We start from the raw sequence: 16219 nt of genomic DNA, 5'->3' as shown, positions 1-16219 counted from the left end.
TTCCTTTCCTTTCCTTTCCTTTCCTTTCCTTCCTAAAAGATTCTCCCACAAAAATAAAATAAAATAAAATAAAATAAAATAAAATAAAATAAAATAAAATAAAATAAAATAAAATAAAATAAAATAAAATAAAATAAATCGGTAAGTAAATTTATTCACACCTTGGAAGGATGCTTTTTTTTTTATGCTTTAAATCAGAGAAGTTATTGTAAACATCAAGCTATATTTTCCCCATCATGTCTGTTTTTGAACACTTCAATTTCTTCCTGCCTTCCTTACTCATAATTACTGCTCTCTGAGACTAGCGGGTATAGTAAGAGAAAGTATCTGTTTACTGACTGACAAATACATACATATGCTAAATTCCTAGTTTCACAGATGTTTTCAGGAAGTTATAACCCCTGATAAATCTTTGCAGACCACTGAGATGAATAATATTTGCGGCTGCATTTTTGAGGCTGCCGAAATGGAGAGGTATTTGTGGCTGCTGGCTTTACCACTCACATGGAAAAGTCTGGCTTCCTTATATCTGTTATATAGGTTGCCTTTTGCTCATATGTCTTTAATTAGACTGATTACATATTGTAGAGAGTACGTGAAATACTTCAAAATTGGAGTTGGCCTGTCAATGGCACAGTCCCTTTTTTTTTTCTTTGCAGATAGTCACAATGTCAAAATTCCTGCAATGCGGCGTTTTTAGCAAATCAGCTTGAATGATTTACATAATGCATAATAAGTGTCACAAGCCAAGGACAGATCTTGGAGATAGATCTATGCTGTTGACCAGTTTACATAAGCAGTGGTCACCCTGAACCAGCTCTTTCATGAGGGAATCATAATAAAATCAGTTGGTTATTGCAGGTCATATTCTCAGCCACTTGGTTTAATGAGAACATAYGAATTCAGAAAGTATTAGGATCTCACCTAAATCTAATCCAAAGCAATATATTTACTGGATGCACAAAAACAAGTGCACAAACGTCTTAATTTTACCTGAATGAACTYATGGATCTGAACCAAGATTCTCAGTCACCTATCTAAGAGCCATCCAATAAACAAGATCCTTCCTAATTTTGAGCCCATTCAGAGGTATATATTTGTCTAAGAGAGGCTGTTGGGCATAATATCAGAGCACAGAAACCAGTGTGGACTTTGCTCACCATTTTAATAAAAATTTCCACTCAACATGCCCGATTGCTCCGGGTACCAGTTGGAGAAGACCGCAAGGAAGGATAAAGCTCATCTCTGATCCTCACGGCCCTACTTGGAACAAGATGCCTTTTTTATTATGATTATTACTCTGACCACAATGTTTTGGGCTGAACCAAATACAAAACATCCCACAGCACCCTCCAGCCAGGTTGCTGAATCAAACATGACCATCTGCAAACCTCCAGATGCTGAGACCATTCTCAGCCTGAATAATTTCCATGATCATCTGCTTTTGCCTAAGAGTAAAGGGGCACTTGGAGGGGTGAGGGTTGGGGAGAGGAAATATCTCACTCCAAACTTCAATTTCCAAATAAAGAGTGTTTTGCAATACATTTCTGTCAATTTGGCAGTCCATGCTGCTCCACATTAATTTGCAGATAACAAAATTAATTAAATTTTTCCTCATTCTCCTTCTCCCCTCAACTGCGCCGTTCAGTCAGGATGAAGAAAAGTTGCTGGAAAGATCAATACTGGCTTGCTTTGACAGCCAGGGCACTAACCATGGAGCCATTGGTACTTCTGYTTGTTCAACTATAAACTCATTGGGAAAAAAAAACATCAGTATCAATGAATCACTCTTTCAGGGTTATCTGCTGTAAATTAGAAAATAATCAAAAAAAATGCAGTGATATTTATTCTATATCTGGAGAGAAAAAGAAGAGAATACTCCCAGTCTTACAGCATTAGGATTTTGCAGTGGTTTGAGCTTCATGGATATAAAAGCCACTATTGCCAACCTTGGATCCTCTCCACTGCCTCGACAGGACCAAGATGCTGAACAGCAATGGTTTTAAGGAGAGGCCCAGCAACACCAGATAACTCAAATTTCCAGCTTCACTGCTTTTCCATTGCYTGTGTGGAAGATCCTGACCTCTGTCCCTCTGTTTTGCACTCCTTGCTCCCATATTTCAGGGGAAAAAAAAATTAAATTCTGGAGGAGCTCTCTAACCCAGGCTTTGCGTCTGATTTCAGTTATGTTTAGAGCATAACATGGGTTTGTTATTCTGTGGTCCTACGCTGAAATAGGTCAGTGTGGCCTCCCAGTTAAAAGCTGCCTGCCAATTATACTTTTCCCCAGGCCAAAATTTTGCATAAAAAACACCCATGAAATTTTAGCAGAGGGAAAAGGCTCCTTATTGCTCTTATTTACATTTCAGCAGCACTTAGAGAGTGGATTCTTCCAGTCCAGGTGGTGTTCAGAAATAAAATAAGAACCTACAATACACAAAGCAGACAAAAGGGAGGAAGGAAAATAGAAGAGCAGTGCAGGAAGCTGCTGGAAGCAGAAGCCAGATGATGCCTTCAACCCCAGATGCAATTTTCCTGCTGGATCAGGCTCCTGTGTTATAAGATACACCCAAATCCAGATTAGAATGTGGATGAGGAAGTTTAATAAAACCTCCAACTATTTTATTTTAACCAGGTTCCAGCAGCTGATCTGCACTAAAGATTCCTCTAAGAAGAAGAGAGTCCCTGACCATTATTTAGCTGTGTCTTTAGTTCCAACAAAGTGGCYGCTAACTTAAATAAAATGAAACACCATCCATTTGCATTCAAAATAGTTTGACCAGAATTTYGTAGATTTTTATAAAGGGTACTGCAACTGCATACTATTGACAAGACTATAAAAGACAGGAGCTGGTTCCTAGACAATAACTAGTCTAAATCCCAAGAGCTCTKGATTCATACCGACTGGACATCTCCAATACCTCTGCTTATTCACATTTACATATTTCTAACTTTTGTTTGTCCCCATGAATAACCAGGCCAACAGCAGTAGATGAGATGCATTCAATAGCTGCAATATCCTACTTAAGTGTTTTGGCCGAATATTCTACCTAGAATAATATGTAACATTAATTAGGTCCACTCTTTTCCCAGAGACCTGATGGAAACGTAGCCACACGGCACATTTCCCCAGCAATAGCCCGCTTTAATGATTGTTTATTATACTAGAAATATTTGTTTTTAATCTCTCTAAAACAGAGAATAATCACAAAGAGTTCCATTGCTGCTTAAACCCTTCATGCCGAACAGCAATTGCATTGTACTTCGAACKAATGAAAGAGAGTGATTTATTAGGTTTTGTGATACTGGAGGAAACTGGCCACATTTCTTTGCCTTTTGCATTTTCATTATCAGTGATGCACAACACGTTCCCTACATTTTCCATGAACAAACTACTGCCGACACCCTCTGCATTTCTTATTTTTTGCTCTGTCCCATGCTGCTGCCGGTCAGAATTGACTTGGGAATACATGGAGTCAAATCCTAACCTTGCTTTTCTAAAAGCATAAATCAGGAGAAACTCCACAGATATAAATGGAGTCACTTCCAGTACAGCAGTGCTATGATGGCATAACTGATGGCTGAGTTTAGTGCAAGATATTAAGAAATCATCCAATATTCACTGCATGCATTGGAGAAGACAATCTGTTATGCATTGCTAGACCATATTTCTCTGCTCCAAACTTTCACAAAAATCTAGTCTAATCCTTGCTTGAAAGATAAATTCCAGACAAAACCAATAATGATAAGAGGTTTTCAGAGAAAGCAATATTTACCATGCCMAGACCATGAGTTGTATAAATTAAATAATGAAATCCATATCTTCAAAATTGATTTTTATGGCTATACTTTAATGGCAATCAGCGATGTCTACAAACCTTAGGAATATACAAAAAATCTTAGGGCACTGCATAGCTGACCACCAGTGGGAAACAGCCAGATGTAGTAGGAAAAAATATGTCCTCAACCATGCATAAGTCAATAACCACTATCACTAGAGAAATCAGTTCTCCTAACATAGCGTTATTCTGGATTTGCCAGAATTTTGAGCAGAATTGTTCATGATTAAATCCATCCCAGTCTTAAAGAAATCACATTCTTAATACTGCAGAAGTTTGGCACAGAAGAGCACATCATCCACACCGTTTACATCTCATTTGCTCTCAGCTCGTGCTAGCAGGAGGAAACCCTTCCTGRGGCAAACAGAGGCTTCACAACACATCAAACACATCAGGCGTCAGGTTCAGCTGGCTAATTTAACAAAACCCGCTTTAATCAGCTCAATCAAACAGCGAATTGTTGATCAGATGCTCAGCCCTTCCTCTTACTCAAGATGGCAGCAGAGATATGAGTCATTTAGTGGAGCCGATTCCAAGATTTATTTCCTGCAACTCTAAAACGCCTGTTCTCTTGTCACTGGAAACACATTGATTTGGGGTTGGAACAAAGCAGAATCTCATAGAAAATAAAATAGGAGAGTGAGGAGATGTTGCCGGATGTTACTTACTGTGCCCTGTTGCTCCTGGCCATCTCCACTTCTTTCCACATAGGAACACATGATGTTTGCACAGCCTCATTAGAGAAATGACTTGTCTCCAGGTCACAGTATCAGAGAGACAAGCTGGAGGAGTATCCTGGAAAAGAAGAAATGGACGATGTGGAACAGATGTGGTGGGTTTTTTTTTCCCTTTAATTGCTTATTGCAGTTGCAGCCCAGTAAATAATCCACCTGTTCTCTTCCCATAGGGATAATTACTCACTCCATGGTCCCGGCCAACTGAATTTATGTTTCTGTGCCTCATTACACCCATCAGTATCCACCAAAGTGCTTGGTAAGTGCAGACTTCTTGTAAGTAGTTGCATATTTCTGCACATTTCTGCAAAGCTGGGAAGCTTTCCCCATTTTTCTTCATGATTTCACTCAAAAATACAGTCTTTAGTGCAACTCTTCCCCCAGAGTGTTGTACCTGGGGGGTGTTTCAATTTCAGAAAACTTTCTAAACGCCAAAAAAAGAAAGGTCTAATCATGTGAAGTATCAGTTATAGAGAGGTATTCTTGGTGGGGTTGCTTATAAGCATGGATTCATTTGGGGAGTGGAATTGGGACACTATACACAAGAGCACAAAATACATATCACAGCAGCAAACAGCACAATTCATTTCTGAAATCTCTATTTCTTCTAAAATTAGCTTTGGTTTCATCATAAGAACTGACCAGAAAGATGCACACAGTGATACTTTCTGAATATTCAGGTTTAGTTAAGGATGGATTCTGGTGTGCTCATTTTTTGCTTTTCTCAAAGGTATTTACCTGAGARTAAATGTTATTTACACCATGTTTRTGGACAGTGTTTATCATTTTCCCCACACATTTCAAGACTTGCACTTAATAACATGAAGCTAAAAGTATTTGTAGCTCATTCTGATGCAGGTCACCCACCCCTGCCCTGCCCTGGCAGCAGCTCAGCTCCCTTCTCCCGCTCTCTTTGGTGTCACTGGATGTTTTCCTCCTCACAGCGGGAGGATACGGAGCAAGATACCCTGAACAAGCAGGGTGGTCATTGACTGAATGAGGTAAAATTGGAAAAAGAAAGTGACCTGAGGTAGTTTAGGGTTAGGTTGTTATGGTCCTCATTAACTCAGCCCTCATCTTCTCTTCTTTGAAAGGCAGCTACTTATTTCTGTGCCTCAGGCAAGAGCCGGAGCCAGATGGAGACAATTTAGTTCTACTTCACAAATGTTGATGTCTCTGGATTTAATATTGGCTTTTCTGGAACCCCATTATGATTCTTTGGCTTGGCGAGATGGCTTAGGTAGTTATCCCGATCATAATATTTTGCTAACCAACCAGATGCAGATCTATTTCAAACACGAAACAGGAATCTGGTCRGCCAGGACCAACAATCCTCCTCAAGCCCTTCTACTGCTTGACATTCAGCAGGCACAAATGCTGGGGAAATGCTGGGACTTTGAAAGCCTCTTYAGTGAGCAGCATCGTTGGAGAAACCCATGCAGCAACGCAAAGCCTTCAGAGAGAAAGTCTGGTGGCTGAGAAGATGCTGCTGCAGGCGGCTGGGGAGATGATGAATCCTGGTTTCATCTCCACATCCAGCATTGCCTCTGGTGCCTGTGGATAATGTCCAAGCAATGGTCTAAGCAGAAAGCCCAGCCACAGCATGTCTTATATATAACAAGCAAGTATCTTGGACACTTTGTGCTACCCTCCGGTCACTCTCTGGGGTACATGAGATAGACATGAAATCATGTGCTGAAACAAGCCCAAAACCTGGAATGGAAGTGGAGAAATGCCCTAAGTGGGACTCTGCTTCAGTATTTCCTTGTCCTTTCACTCTTGAGCACTCTCCAAGTGATGGTATTAGTCCACTGCCCATCATGGACAGGGTAATTTGGTGCAGCAGGACATCAGTGCTGAAAAGGAGATCCCAGATATGATCATCCATGTCACACAGAATTTTGGTGTTCTCAGCACTCTAGGACAAAGAAGGAGCATTTAGAGAGAGGATTCATGGTCTAAGGACAATTGGGAGGAGACAAGACACCATAAGCTGGTCATACCTTTAGTTGAATCTAATAGCACCTTGACCTCCTGCAAAACTGCTCAAGCAGAGGAGAATACCAACTTAAAAGATCTTTATAATTCCATTTTGAGCAGGTCAGCTTCATTTAGTGCCCAACTGACTCACAGTTGTGAGGAGGTAAGGAGATGTGACAGATACCTGAAATTGAGATATATTAGAGTGTCTCAAAATCAGGTTCAGTGGCTGTTTTCACACGTAGTTATGGRCTTATCTGTGGTGTGGAAGAGTCCTAGATACAACACAAGAGCTCTCAAATCTGCAGTAACTCTAATCCCTTCTAGTTCTTTCATGAAGCAGAATTTACTATGCTATTTGAGATGAAAGAAATAAGTGCAATATGAACAGATTTGTAATCTGATTAAATGAAAGTAGCCTTTCAGAGTTCCTGTCCTGCAAATAACTTTGTCTTCGTGTTTACTAGCCATTTGACAGAAATCTAAATTATCTAGTTTTTTATTAGAATAAATCATMTAAGAAAAAGAAAGAAAGGAAAAGAATTTCTTTTAGAAAGGACAGATATTCTTAATAGCCATCTGGAACAAATTATTCCTTTCAAGTAGCATTGTTGATATTGAAAKTGTTGTAACAATATCCTTTTCCAATGTGGTTCTGCAGGGCTCCATCCATAATAAAATTGTTCTAAGCCAAAGAATCCACGTGGCACAACAAGATCCCCCAAACCTGGATTATTTTGGTAAGACTCTAGCTTGACATTCTGAGTTTCACGGTCTGATGAAATTTTCKGTAATATTTTTAAAGGAGACCAAAAAATGAGCACAGTCTAATCTAGGGAAATGCTTTTGCCGAACATTTCACCCTCCAAATTCTTGCAAATCCTAAGCCCCACCAAGGAGAGCTGGAGACTGAAAACAGGGAAAACCTTTCCTGTTTCCTGTCTTGTAAAACCTAAAACAGCCATTTTCTCGAGTATTTGGTCAGCTTTGCATTAGGGTTATATTCAAGGGTTACCTGGATACCACAGAGAGGGAGCAATATACATTACAGTCATGGATGAATGTCACTCACAGTGCAGAGCTTTATGGCCAGGTACTCAGAAAAGTCAAACAATATKGAGAGACCAGAGAGGCGGCTGAAATAAAAATATGCAGAAGAAAGTGCTGAACACTTACCATTTTTTAAACCGCATCATTTCCCAAGGATCATTTCAGCACAGCAATCACATTCAATGCTGAGGAGGTATCTTTGCCCCTAAAAATCACTTCAGCTTCTGGCTCCCTGCAGCCATTTATTCATGGCTGTGTTGCCCAGCACTGTTGTCTCTTCACTCTTAGAGAAGCAATCAGGGATAAAGAGAAATGTGCTGAGATGGTGCCCGACACCCTGACTGCTGTGGCTTCTTGTCTGTAACAAGAAAATATCACGGTGACCACCCAGAGAGACAGACCTGGCACCAAGGACAGCCCCGTGCAGAGGTGGCCTCAGGCTGCTCGTGCTGCTCTTGGTCATCACTCTTGCAAGAGCAAAGGGGACATCAACACTTCAGTGTCACAGCAGACACACGACAAGACTGCATAGGGATTAAGTTCCCTAAGAATTCAGTGTACAAATGATAGAAGGTCTCTGTACTTTGCTGCAGCTAGGTTTGCACCCCATTTTTTTTCTCCTCCTTTGCCCATGTGATCCTGGCCCAGATGGACAACCTTGCTTAGTCTAGCTGTGCATATTCACAGCTATGCAAAGAAATAACTATCCTTTGTAAATAGCTATCCTTTGTAAAACCCTTTTGGAGCATCATAGGGAAAACAAGGAATGACCACAACAACAACAACAACAACAGAAGAAGATCATCACAACACAGCTTCTTGGATGCTGGAGATTACCAGTTCCAGCTGTTCTACCATCCARCTCTCCAAGCCATTTAGCCCACAGCAGCAAATCTCAATGAAAAGCTGCTCAGAAAAGGGATGAGAAGAGTCAGAGTCATTTCAGAATGCCTTTGAAGTCTTAGTCTTGACCATTAGTCTGCTCTTCCCTGAGGTCCCTTTGCTGTACTTAAMCCAAATGCCATCCCTGACAGAGAACTGAGGAGCCCTGGGTGCAATTTTGCATTGTTGTTCACCCACGCTGAGCTACGAAGCCCATGATTCCCAAGAAGCCACAATACCAGCAACAACATTTTGTCCATGTGGTTGTCGGCAACCGCTGGGACAAAACATGGCTTGAAGTCATCACAGGACCTGGAGTCCCCACCCTGCCACCCTCACTGGAATCCAGCTGTTAGCCTTTCTTCTCGCTTTCTTTCTTCCTCCCTGTCGCCTGATAGCAGAGGTCCCTCCAGTCTACAGTTAGAGACAAGAGAGCTGTCACTTCATGTTCTGATTGCCCAGAGACAGAGCAATAATTCACCTAGCCAGCGTGCCCAGAAATTTCCAATAGTGTCAAAAGCAGGTCTGCTATAAAGGATTTTTCTTGGGCATTTCCTTCACTCACTGGCGAAGCTCCTTTTCTTTGAATAACTGAGATTTATTATGGGGGAACCAAGAAGGATTCCAAAACATTATTCTATAAGAGAAGGTAACTCAATCTCCAACAAAAGTAAACAGCCATATTTAAATAGACTTTCTGGGATTTGTTGCTGCTCTTCTCCTCAGAAGTGAGGGCAGCTTTTCTTTTCTCAGATATTGTGGMTCTGGCAGAAGATGTTGCTAAGTGCCTGCTCTGGAGAGACAGGAATGTCCTCTCTTTTGGGTGGCCCCTTAAGTCATCAAAGGATAGTCATCAAAAGGCAAAGAACAAAGGAGAAAATTAAGCTATTATGAGGTGGCAGCCAAAGCACATGACAGATGCTGGTTGCCTGATCATGGGAACCAAAGACCTTCCCGCATCCGAGCGGAGACTGACCCAGCCTGGTGCCTCTGCTCCTGCCACCACTGCCGCTGCAGCCAGGAGGGCAGGATATGAAAGACCTTTCCTTGATGCACCCTCCAGGAGTCCGGTGGCTTAAGGGCTTCCCATAACTTCCCTGGGTAGAAAAGCCATTAAATCATAGGAATATAGCAACTCTGTGGAGATAAAAAAGGCACCCTGAATGAGACTTGAAAATAGGGATGCTCACCTTTGAGGCATGGGACATGTCCTTCATCCCTGAGACAAGGATTGCCTAAGTRTTTTATTCCAACTAACGCACTGAGACCTGTTCAAGAGCCCCACTCCTCCTTCTTAGAGATCCATGCTCTCATCCTGCAGCCATGCTACAATTGGTGCTCCGACTGACGACACCATACACCTCCCACCAAAAAGAGCAGTGGCACAAGGGGATTAAAAGCATCCTCCCCATGGAGACCTGATGCCTCTGGAAAAGGGAGGCCAAGCAGAGGAGAACCTCAATGCTTTGTAGAGGCCTTCCCATATATCAAGAATGGGGACATGGTGAGATCTACACCTACATTTCCGCTGCCACTTTTCTGCTGTTCCACAATTTCTGCTTCCATAGGGCTGGTTTTCATCACCTTGCACATAAATGCCAGCAAGGCAGAGTTCCAGAAAGGGATGTACTGGTGCCTCCTTACCGTGAAAATGGAGATGCGGATAGATCTCAGCAGCTTTCCAATGGGAAGCTGTCAAGCAGAGGCAGATTATAGATCTATATTTTGGACTGAGACCTGCTGAGCTATGCTGCAATTAGGAAGTTATTTCCTTTTGGGGCCTCAGGAGCCTAAAACATCTGCTGATGAGAGGCAAATCATCATCTCAAGCCAGTGTGAGGCAGGACAGTGATACCTGAAGCCCTGCAAGCACTCAGGAACCACCCCGGCTGCAGAAACAGCCCATCAGGAAAGGTCAATATCCAAATATTCTGCAGAGAATGTAAAATACTTCAGCATGAAAGTACAACATGTTCTTCGAAGTACATTCTTGTAAGTACATATTGTTGTGATCTGCTTGTATCATTTTCCAAAGAGATTCAGACTGTATTTACTTTTTTAAAAGAAAAAAAAATCTGCAGATTTGTTGGAAAAGCCCTTGTGAATTATGTTGCTTACTTCTAAGTCTGGGCCGACCCTTGACGCCTTCTAAAAGCACTGTGATTTGGGGAGTTGCTTCATACTATCTAATGGAGCTCCAAGAAAAAGCACTTGAAAGACCTCAGAAACCATCGTCATAAACATACCAAGGGAGTATTTTAAGAACTCAGCTCAAATACCTTTCAGAGACACATATATCATAGAACTATGGTGTTTTTGTTGTTCTTTGATTTTTTTTTTTCAGTATAGGTAGTTTTGTTCCCAAAAAAATAGATGGCTAATGCTTTTGATCCCAGTTCTCCTTGGCACTCCTTCWAGTTTCCATCCTTTTGCAACCTAGCAAGGATTAAGAGACTTCCTGATGTCCTCCTCTCCTCTGAAAAGGAGCACAGGGCTGACATATACTCTTTTTTGCCTGTAATATTCAGGCACACAGTCAATGGGGATGTCTTGCCTGCCTTCCCTTTGACGTTGCTTCGTGTGCTTCTCCTGGGATGCTCCCCTGTCTGCTGGCTGTAGTCTGATAAAATACAATGCCAACACAACAGATTTGTGTCAGAGAGGGCTTTACTTTAGCTGAGCAATTAGCTGCTCCTCCTCATATTGATTGCCTGCTCCTAAGCCCTTCTAAGCCTGTGCAAACACAGCACTGAGCTCCTTTTCATAGGGAAAACATAACCAAGGAAAGCCTAAAAGGCTTGTGATTTTGCAGGTAAAAAYATGGAGCAGATCTGCATTACTGTACATGGTCAGTGCTTCCTTAGTGGTTCTGGTTCAGAAATACTTATCCTGGTCAGATTGCCACAGAAAAAAACGATAGAAGTCTACCTTTAAAAATAGTGTATATTGGTAGCACTGAAAGATACGGACCCACCACCCATAAAGCAGCTGTAAATGATCATCTCAGAGCTGATGGCTGTATCATCCTCTCCATCTGTGGCACTCCTGTCTCTGATCCCAGGCATCTTTTATGACTCTATCAGCAGATTTTTCCCAGTATCCTCATAATAATGGAGTTTTCCTATTAGGTCAGGAAGCTTAGGCCCACCTGCGCCTCTCCAACAAAGATTTTGAGGCTCTGAGGTTTAATTAGGCCACCCGAGGAGCAGTGAGAAAGGACTAAGTCTTCTGATTCACCTTAAAGCTGACTGATGTCACTGGATAGAAGAAKAGGAAACTCAAGACATCTATGTGAAGACTTTGGTCATCAAAAGCAAAGACAAAATTCCCCGTTGACTTAAGGGAGTCTGTCCACTGAAGGTGTCTTCACATGATGAGCAAGAACATTGAGGCCTCTTAGAAAATTATGGATCTCTCTGCCCTTGAGGATGATTTTTTCCTTTTTTTAATCTGATACCCTAAAACTTGTGAGTATAACTGCAATTCCAGCCTGGTGCTTGGCTAGAAGCTGAGCGAACTGCAGCACTGCAGGAGGACAAAAATCTAGATGATAATCATTCAGTATATATTTTGTTCATATTTACTTTACTCTCTAGAGAAAGTCCCAAAACTTGAAATAAAATAAATATGAGAGTCAGCATGAGGAGAAAGTGCAAGCTAAGTGCTTTCTTTCTTTCTTTCTCTCTTTCTCTCTTTCTCTCTTTCTCTCTTTCTCTCTTTCTCTCTTTCTCTCTTTCTTTCTTTCAAAAACCTTTTGGCTGTTGCTTTATAGGCAAGAAGCCAAAGCCAAGAGAGCCAAGGGTAAATTATTCAATAAACACAAAGCAATATTATGTTTTTGGTGTCTCACTGCAGTGGTATTCAGATGGACAGGCATAAAATAATCCCACATCAAACTAGAATCAAGACACCTGACATGCTGTTTTTAACCCTTTGCAATGTGCTCACCATCAGGCATGGTCCAAAAGAAGAAGAAATGGAGCAATCAGGGGAAGGGAGGACAGTTAGGACCTCCAGTCAAAACCCAGTTCACCAAGTTCATTCCAATGAACCCTGAAAACTGTTGTCATCTGCACCTTGCCACTCAGTATCATGTCCTTCAGGAGAGRAACCATCAAGCAACATTCCCAAAAGGACACAAGGGACAGGTGGCCCTTTCTGACGCCCATGACCAAAGAGTTGCAGAACAACCAGGTTGTCCAGCTGCAACGAGCAGAGAGGCCTCCACAGAGGAGACCCAGTGCACTGAGTACCAGYGCAAGCAGCAATTACGGTCATGAAGAAGCAGAGGTGAGGAAACTGCTCCGATGGCTTAGATCCAGCCTGGGGAGAGGGAGCCAGCAAAGRCTGCAGCTGACACTGCTTCTCTTGTTGAAGGAACTTCAGAAATATTCCAGCAAGTCCCARCAGACCTTTGGCCAAGCCAAAACCAGGTTAACCAGGGTCTGACAGCTTGGCAGCAGGAAGAGAATGACATTATTAATTGCAAAAGAAGCACCTATTCACCTCGGTGTGAAACGGCAACAGACACTGTAAGCTCCCAGAAGGTCATGGCTAACATTTTATGATGTTAAAAATCGGCTTTCACTCTCTCAGACATGAACTCCCCAGCAGGCTTCAGCTTGTACTTCTTTTCACTATTATGCTATAAACAAGAAAGCCTGACTGGAAGTGCCAGGCTCCAGAGCAGACCACTGTGTTTAGAAATCAAAAAACTAATCCACCCAAAATACACTGTGGAGCCTCTTTTTTTGTTGTTGAATTTCCAAACTTATTGTGGGCAAGGAGCGTGGTTAATGGAATTGCTACATCTGCTTCTTGACCTGTTTAACTGAAAAGTTAGTTTAAAAAAATCGGAGTCCTTTTTATCCCACTCATTCTTTCCTAATGCTAACAAAGAGCTATATATTACAAGTAAATTATATTCAGCTAAAGCACAAATTTGGAAAACAATATATCAATTCATATACGTATATATATATGCATAAAAAATGCAGACATAGTGGTATACTGCAGGTCGGATTTGTAGGACAGACTAAATCTCTCTGAACTCCCTCAACTCCAAAACCAGATTTATGGATTTACAATGGATTTATATTCCTCTAGCCATGACCAGTAAGGTGACCAAGTGAAGTAGGTTGCAGAAACACATGCATTCTCAGCATACAGATCCAAGGAAGCTCATATGTATTTGGGATACAGGCCAAAAGTCACAGAGTCTGGAAAACGCCAGTGTGGATTTGAGATGCATCCCCAAGGTCAAGTGTAGAGTGTGCAAAGAGGCTGCAAAAGAAACTAGCCTATATAGAATTTGCTTAACTAATCTGGAATAATAACACATCTCGCACCATCAACACCGTTTAACATGTATGTGACAGCAGGAGTCACATAAAGTTACCCATAAAGTTACTTATTTACCCATAAAGTTATCCAGCMCATGGAACAGCGTGTGGCTTTTGACTCCTACAGATGCTTTTGGAGCGAAGCAGCACCAGGCTAAAATATCCGGTGTAAAGAACATGCTGACCTAGAGGAACTGATTCACAGAAGGGAAGGGAGTGAATTCCAGAAAACACAGCAAATATCCATTGCAGGGAATATTGCAGGAAGAACAATATTCCYGTCTCTCCTAGCTCTACAAGTCAAAAGCCAAGCTCTGGCTACTCAATAACATCGGTTTGAACTCTTCCAGGAAATAAGTTGCCCATAAAGTTGAGCAGGACACTTGGAGGCCCCTTTAGCTTTTCTAAGATGGGTGTTTATTGCCTTCCCACCACGATAAAGCTGAGACCAGTCCCTTTCATGCCAGCTGTGCTCAGCTGTTACTGTTTCCTATATGTGGAGGTGGAAAYGTCGAATGTGAGACCTGATGTGCTTTTTTTCTCATTTTGTGGTTTTCACATACTAAGTGACTAAGAGGAGCAATGTGTCCTTTATAATGCTCAGAAACAGCCGCTTTCATGTGCTCTCCCAGCCCATTAAGCAATGCCAGGCTGGAAGGTGTTGCTGGAGGAAGCAGTTTTATTGCCAGGACTCCTCGTGTCCCTGGGGCTGAGGCTACCACTGCTCAGAGCATCAGCAAAACCCTCCTCGCAGCTATTCAGACCAAAACTGGCTGCGTTTCACGTTAAGCTGGATTTCTGCATGTTTATGATTTGCAAGGGATTTTATCACAGCATGCAAGTCTTGGGTTTCTGCCTCAGTGTGGAGAATTCAAACCCAAACACATTTCTCTTTCTGTCGGCTTCGCCTTCCTTGTGCCAACGTTGGCACAAACAAGTCTCTTCCAGTACTTTCCTTACCAGATCAGCAACCCATATCCTTCTTCTGRAACATTAGCAGCTATGATAATCACATCAGTAGTTTTCTAAGGACAGGATTACATGCCAGATATTTTATTCAGGAGATGATCRGTACTTGACAGAGTACATAAGAAGATATAAACTTCATCCTACAGACATGTCTAAAATGGCAAGACCTTCAAGGATGCAATGGACATCACATTTACACATGCAATTTGCCTATAGAATAACCAGAACCTGTACCCTTACCTAAGAAATTGCCCATGAACCCGGTATCAGGCCAGCCAAGTATCAACCTTTCACCAGTACAACTTCTTGGTGGATCCTTCAYGAACCTAAGAGTACTGTGGAAAGAACATCTTGGCCCAACACATTTCTCCCTTTCTTAAATGAGGCCTCGCTTAACAAAGCAATTGTCATACAAATTTCAGGTCTCCTACAACAGAAATGATTCTCTGAACTACCAGATTGAGGAAAGATCAGATAAAAAAAGATGAGCCTGACAGAATAATTTCTTCAAAATATCCGCTACGTTTGCACTGGTGACCAGCTTGCACAGCAACTTTACGAAAAATAAAAGAAAGACACTAGGTTTCCACAATAAAGTCACTTGTGCCTTAATATGACGTGAAATTACCTGAGAGAGCAGAGAAACTCAAAAAACAGAAGTCTTCTTTTTTTGCAAACTTCTGACCCACTTAGAGGAACTTTAGGGAGAAAACACTTAGCTCCTCTTGAAATAAATCTAGGAACTAGTAAGAARATCCCAGCAGAAATTACCAGACTCTGAGAAACATATCATGTAATTTAAAACATCTGCTGGGATACTGAGGGGGAATCTTCTATGYGAAACAGATCAGGACTTTCTATTTAAGGGCTGCTTTTCAGAACTCTGCTGGGAAGGGAGATACTTCTCTTGAGTAAGATATTCTCTTCCAAATCTATTCTWTTCTTACCTAGAATCTTGTTAATTATTTGAAATAGTGGATGAAAATAATAAGAAAAAAAAGGATACCTAATATCTGTCTTCTTTAGTGCCTTTACTCTTCATGAGATGACATTATAAGAACGTTACAAGTCCCATTTTCTTCTAGAAATACAAAAATTTGATAAATAATCTGTCTTTCATTAAAAAAAAAAAAAAAAGAAAGAAAGAAAACCCTGCCTTGCTCTCTCTTTTTTGCCAAAGCACTTCAGAAACATAGGGTTTTCTGAAAAACATGATGAAATGCTAGGGCAGAACTACAGAAATATGTTTACTGTGTTGCAACATAAATCAAATGATGATTCGGTTGTTGCCAAAGTGTCACTAGAAATGGGTAAACCACGACAGGAGTAGCATCCCTCAGCTGATGGCGATGCTGATGCACAGCACTCAGTACCCCATTGCATGGACCAGTGGGAGCAGTGACCACCTCAGTTGTACCTGTTG

At 41.5% G+C, this 16219-nt stretch overlaps 2 long non-coding RNA genes across 2 annotated transcripts in view; both read right to left on the bottom strand.

Annotated features, from left to right (window-relative positions):
- Window positions 1-7903, bottom strand: part of LOC112949862 — a 14388-nt gene extending 6485 nt beyond the window's left edge. The window contains exons 1-2 of the long non-coding RNA XR_003249893.1: window positions 7730-7903; window positions 4508-4634 (exon numbers count right to left, since the gene is read on the bottom strand). This is a non-coding gene — a long non-coding RNA (uncharacterized LOC112949862). The remainder of the gene's footprint in view (window positions 1-4507; window positions 4635-7729) is intronic.
- A 7-nt stretch (window positions 7904-7910) lies between these two features.
- LOC112949864 lies at window positions 7911-15866 on the bottom strand. Its single transcript, XR_003249895.1, has 2 exons — window positions 15803-15866; window positions 7911-7961 (listed from the first exon to the last, which is right to left on the bottom strand). It is a non-coding gene; the product is annotated as an uncharacterized LOC112949864 (long non-coding RNA).
- Between the last annotated feature and the right edge of the window lie 353 nt (window positions 15867-16219).

The sequence above is a fragment of the Nothoprocta perdicaria genome, unplaced genomic scaffold, assembly GCF_003342845.1.
Source record: "Nothoprocta perdicaria isolate Ctin4 unplaced genomic scaffold, notPer1 scaffold_30, whole genome shotgun sequence".
In the NCBI taxonomy this organism is placed as follows: domain Eukaryota; kingdom Metazoa; phylum Chordata; class Aves; order Tinamiformes; family Tinamidae; genus Nothoprocta; species Nothoprocta perdicaria.
This window is presented reverse-complemented; position numbering and strand designations above follow the sequence as displayed.